The 5795-nt window shown below is 37.1% G+C and overlaps 1 pseudogene; it reads right to left on the bottom strand.

Annotated features, from left to right (window-relative positions):
* Positions 1 to 2086: 2086 nt before the first annotated feature.
* Positions 2087 to 5795, bottom strand: part of LOC102763602 — a 14615-nt pseudogene continuing 10906 nt past the window's right edge.

Below are 5795 nucleotides of genomic sequence, written 5' to 3'. Positions count from 1 at the left end.
TAATTTGCCTACAAACGTCAGGTGGTCATAATAATCTGGCCACTCAGTGTGTGTGTGTGTGTGTGTGTGTGTGTGTATTTGAGAAAGGTAGGGAGAGGGAGAGATAGAAACATCAATGAGAGAGAAACATCAATTGGCTGCCTCCTGCACTCCTCCCACTAGGGATAGAGCCAAAACCCAGGCCAGGAATTAAACTGTGACCTCCTGGTTTATAAGGTCAAAGCTCAGCCGCTGAGCCACACCAAGCAGGCAGAAAAGCAGCCTTTCTTGCACTCCCTCCTCTGTGGCCTAAGCTTCATGAGGTTACCTTAGACTGGGATGAGCTCTTAGCTATCTGTGTGTCACAGTGGCTCTCCCTGAGGCCAAGTACAGAGTAGAGGGTGTGAGAATGCCTCCACTCCACAGAGAACAGACAGGGTTGGGGACAATTCTGGAGCTGTGCCAAAGAGCTGCAGGCCATCAGAAAAGGCTGCTTTGCTGCTTTGGAAAGGCTAGGCCGTGGGTGCATGACCTGCAAACTAGAGGCAGGGGCTTTTGAGAGGGCTTCATTTTAGAGGTAGAAGATAGAACTGACCGCAGATGCTAAAACAGAAGACCTGCCACTGTGACATTGAGAAACACTGTGTGACATTGTGGGACTTTGATCACCTATTATGTAATGTCTGAAGTGTGTCGATTTTTCCCCCCTTTAAAAAGCTTCCCTTTGAAATACTGAAGCCAATGGTGGAGGAAGAGCTGGTGCCAGCCTGCTCAGCTGTCTGCCGGGGAAATTCCCCAGCGTCTGGGTGAGCGTTTTGGTGCATGGAGGTCTGACCCCACAAAATGGAAACACAGAGTTCGCTGTAAGACAAGATACCTCTGGTTCTATTTAATGCTGATATTCCAAGTACATCCAAAGGGCATAAAATGCTTCCCTACCTCTACGTTAAAACAAGAAAAATTGCAACAACAGACAATAAGTAAAACAAACAACTTCCCTTGAATTCAAAGACAGGCTCTAAATATATGGCCCAGACTCAGAGAAGACAGAGGCCTCTCTCAGCTTCTCACTCACTTCCCCTCGGTGATAGCACTACCAGCTCCCCTGCCAGCAGCCAGCAAGCTTAGCTGCACATTTGGACGAGTGGTATAAGAAAGCCAAGCCGTTACACCTTGAGGGTGGCGTACATCACAAAACTGTCTTTCCCAAATTATTGCATGTGTTTGTGCTGCCAACATAATGCTTTTTATTTACATAAATGTGTACACTTCCAAGCAGGTTTAACAAGTGTTAACAGGCAACAGGATGTTGAATGTGGACTTTGTTGCCTTGGAGTCATCACCCATGATCCAAAGGATGAAAAAGAGGTGTCACGTCTTCCTCATTAGGAAGAGCACCCACGACCACTAAGGCCCAGACACATCTCCCAGGATGTGTAAAAGATGACCACACGGCTTTGCTCCCTACAACCAGCAGCCAGTACCCAGTTAACACTATATAAGATGATAAGCCTGAGGTTCTTCCTGTTCCTGTTACATGAGTAGAGGACAAAGGTGAAGGCATAATTTGGTACAGATCAAGAAATGTAGCTCCAAGATCAGCTTGTTCCACCCACCAGCCACTCTCTGATACATTAAGAAATACCTTGTAATCTATTTAATTTTAGAAACTTCTTAACAATAGGAAAATAAATGATTTATTGGATTAAAGGGGAAAAGGAAGGTTTATGGTGATGCTTTGGGAAAAGGCTCCAAGATTTAGATGACTATAAACAAATGGTTTTGTATTGGATATCAGAGAAGAGAGTGAGTAGGTTAATCTTCAAAAATATGATTATCCTACAAGAGTTAAAGGGAGGAAGAGGGAAAAATTAAAGAAAAGAAAAAGAAGAGAGGTATAGTATTAGGTTTCTATGTTTCATTAGTGTTCTCATTGACTGTGCCACAAGTAGCCTGACAAAGAGGATTCTTCTATAGGGAGTGAGAAGAAAAAAATAAATATTTAAAAACCTAGACATCTGAAGAATTTAAATCAATACTCATAGATACAATGCGAGTTTTTTTAACAAATAGGATTTTTTTATTTTCACCATTAAAAGTCTGAATTTTAAACAGATTTTTGGACCGGAGGTGCATATCTTTCAGCTCATTTAACCTTTAGTACCTGTCCCATCCCCAGTAGCTTTTCCAGAACTGCTGCCTTCACCATGAAGCTCCATGAGTTTTCCCAGGTCAATGTTGGGCTTCTCCAACATTTTGACTTCTAACAAAGAAGAGTGGGGTAGATATATTGATTGGCAAACCTTTTCTATGTCTCTTCCAATGCAATCCGGAATCAGGTTATTGATCACTTCTTGCAAATCATTTGTCTACACCTCTTGGGTCATGATTTCCATCATCTTCTGGATTCGGTGGACCTGTTAATGCTGAGCATAAGACGTCTTCCTAATCTGATTGTTGCATTTTTTTAGTAAAACCAACACAAAATAGATGACACAAATAATCATCGATAATCGACATCCACATGAGCTTCAGTCATGGTCTGCCATTTTTTGACCATGGAGCACATTTTGTCAGGGGTAAGATCCAGGCCATGGAAATTAGTCAATTTTTGCCCTGAACCTTCTCAGTAATTCGCTTGGATTTTCTAAATGCAACTTTATTATTCTGCAGTTAAGGTAGGCTCATTTCAAAAACATGGCTCTTGCCTGGCTGGCATGGCTCAGTGATTGAGCATTGACCTATGAATCAAGAGGTCTCAGTTTGATTCCTGGTCAGGGCACATGCCTGGGTTGCGGGCTCAATCCTTAGCGGGGGATTCTTTCTCATTATTGATGTTTCTATCTCTCTCTCCCTCTCCTTCCCTTTCTGAAATCAATAAGAATAAAGTTTTTTTTTTTAAAAAAAATCACACCACCTTTGAGACCTTGAGTCCTCATGACTAATGTTTTTCCAATATTGCTTATATTGAACATAGCTGGTGCTTTCACATTATACCAATTTTCCTTAGGAAATGGATTAACCGCTCAGGCGGTATTTATTAACAAACTGGTTTTTGTTATCTCTAATGGGGAATATCAACACAGCAAAATGAAGTCTACTCAGCAGGATGAAATTAAAAATACATTTTAATACTTGTTTATTATTATTTTCTTATTGGAGATTTTAACATTGTTTTGATGCAGTGCATCCAAAATTCTTGTTTAAATTAACCAGTCATTATGTTAATAGCACAAGTCCAATGAAGTACAATCTATTAATTAAGTTCCATGAGATAGGGACCTTTTTTGTTCAACTTTATCCCCAGGGTCTATAGTGCTTGGTACAATAGGCATTCAATAAATATTTGTCGAATAAATGGATGAAACTATAATGGATTTTAGCCAGTAGATGTACTCTAAACCTAACACGATTTGATATGTTTGACTAACATACTCTATTATTGAGTAGATTTATTAAAATATTAAATAATTTCTTGGAATATTCATTTATTTAAAATAAATGCTATAATATTATTTTGTTATATTTGGGTAGCAGCTTTCTACTTTTGTCAAACTCTATACTTCAATTTTTTTAAAATGTAGAAATCAGAAGTTTTCAAGGAGGACTTTCTCCTGTTTCTTACCTGGACCAAAATAGAACCATAAATTCCTAGGAGTTTCTTTAAATTTCAAATACCCAAATTAACCTTCCTATCTACCTTCGAAAATTTACCTCCAAACTTAATAAGAGGAATTGAATAAATTTATCATATATCTATGTTCAGTCAAGTTCACTGGTGATTTTTCTTTTCTTTTTTAAATTAAAGTAAGCTTCAAAGTTTAGGACAACTGAGCAGACATTCCAGGACTTAAGTTTGCTTCCATTTAAAAAGTATTAAATGATATAACAAATGCACTGAACCCAATTATCATCCCATCTAAATAGGTAGCTTGCCACTTCTAAGAGCAGAGCTTAGGGAGTGCTCATTTTTCATACACGGTCAAGTTTCTTTTCTTCTTGTCCTTTTCCCTAAAGTGTTTCTACCTAGATCAATTAGCTTTCTCCCTACCAAACTTGGTTCTCAAGAGTATGGGTGCCTAATGTTATCATTTTGATATGGAAAGGGGAACCTCATAGCAGTTCCCTTGAATTCATTAACTTTAAATCCATTTAAATCAAAGAACATACTTCAATCTGGTACCCAGTAATCAGACAGTTATTTCATGCTCCTTTTTCTCCCAGTCCCCTCAAACCAACCACGGCTATATTCAAAGATATGGCATTTATTTTGGTCAAAATTTCACTCATTAAGATATTTTGTTTACGAGTCCTCTTCCCCTCAAAACATTCATATTGGATTAAAATGTTTTAAATTTTTGAAAATAGAACCTACAAATTGTCTCATACTGTTTGTTTGGACCTTACCACATACTATTACTCCTTTTCCATTCTAAAATCTCAAACATAAACATCCACACACAAAAAAAAGAAGAGAGTTAATTGAATACATTTTCCCTTAATTTAAGAGCTTTCTATTTTGGTATATCAATTTCTCTTTCCTATTTTCCTATGGAAGAGAAATAGAAATAACTTTAAATTTAAATGACCAATTATTTTCTCAGCGGCCACATGCTATTATAATGTGTGGGAATGTATGAAAATAGCAAATTAAATATAAGTAAATAATGGAGGATGGATAGCAAAGTGCCTATGGATCTGTAGTCTGCAAAATAAATACTGCTGAATTTAATGGAGAAAAAGTAGAAACCCCAAAATAAACATCTTTGAAGGGCAGCAGATTTTCTATCAAAATGTAACACAGATTTTCCAAAATTATTTTGGTACCTAAGTAATCTTCAGAAACATTCACTTCCAATGCAGTTACATTTCTCCTAGAAAATAATCATGTGGATTATCTTGCACATGTTTTTATATCCAGCCCCTCTCCCTACACCCTTAAATGTATTGATTTCCTAGACATACCAGCTACAAAACAAAATATGAAATGATTTCTCCAGAGAAGAAAGAAGATGAGTCTTTTTCAAAGTTGACCTGCTTTTATTTTTATAATTTTAATGTGATTTTAAAATATTTCAATTTATTTAAAGGAATGAATTGTCTGAAAAGGCACCACTTATAAAAGTTTTAGGATTATTTTTATGATACTATAAATAGTTATTGAAATCTCTCTTCAATGTCATTCTTCAACCTGCTGATATGATACATAAATTATTCACAAAGAAATGTATCTTGATTACTTTTTATCAGCATTGATATTTTAAGATTAGATCTCAAGGACATTACAGGTAAAACAGTTTAAGCACAAATTCTCCTATTGAAATTTGCTTTAAGGTCATTGGCATTTTGTGATTGCTGAAAGCCTTCAACTCTTGTAACCAACCATATTATTATGCTGTATTTAATGGAAACTTTAGAATTCATATTTAAGAAGCTATTTGAGGCAATTCACTTAAATCAACAGTTACAGAGACTAAAGCAACTTTTTTCCCCTATTCATTCCAACCTATGAAGTGAAACTCAGTTCACACTGAGGTCAGGAATTTGTATTTTGAGGAAATCTTTAATATAACACATGTTGTGTCAGTATTAGTATGCTTTCAGCTGCAAAAAAATGGAAAACTTTACCCCAACTGATTTACTGAATAAGGAAATGTATGCACTTGGCCCTTTAGAAGTAGGAAAGTTTTCACGGTTGGTGCAGTCTCTGCAAATCCCCCATTTATATGCTATACTTGGAGCTGTTTCATCCTCAGGTCAGCTTCCCTCACTGGGGAGAGGCTGTGACAGTCCCAGGCTTCCCAACAGTACAAAGT

This window comes from Myotis davidii, unplaced genomic scaffold (assembly GCF_000327345.1).
Source record: "Myotis davidii unplaced genomic scaffold, ASM32734v1 scaffold159, whole genome shotgun sequence".
Classification (NCBI taxonomy): Eukaryota; Metazoa; Chordata; class Mammalia; order Chiroptera; family Vespertilionidae; genus Myotis; species Myotis davidii.
This window is presented reverse-complemented; position numbering and strand designations above follow the sequence as displayed.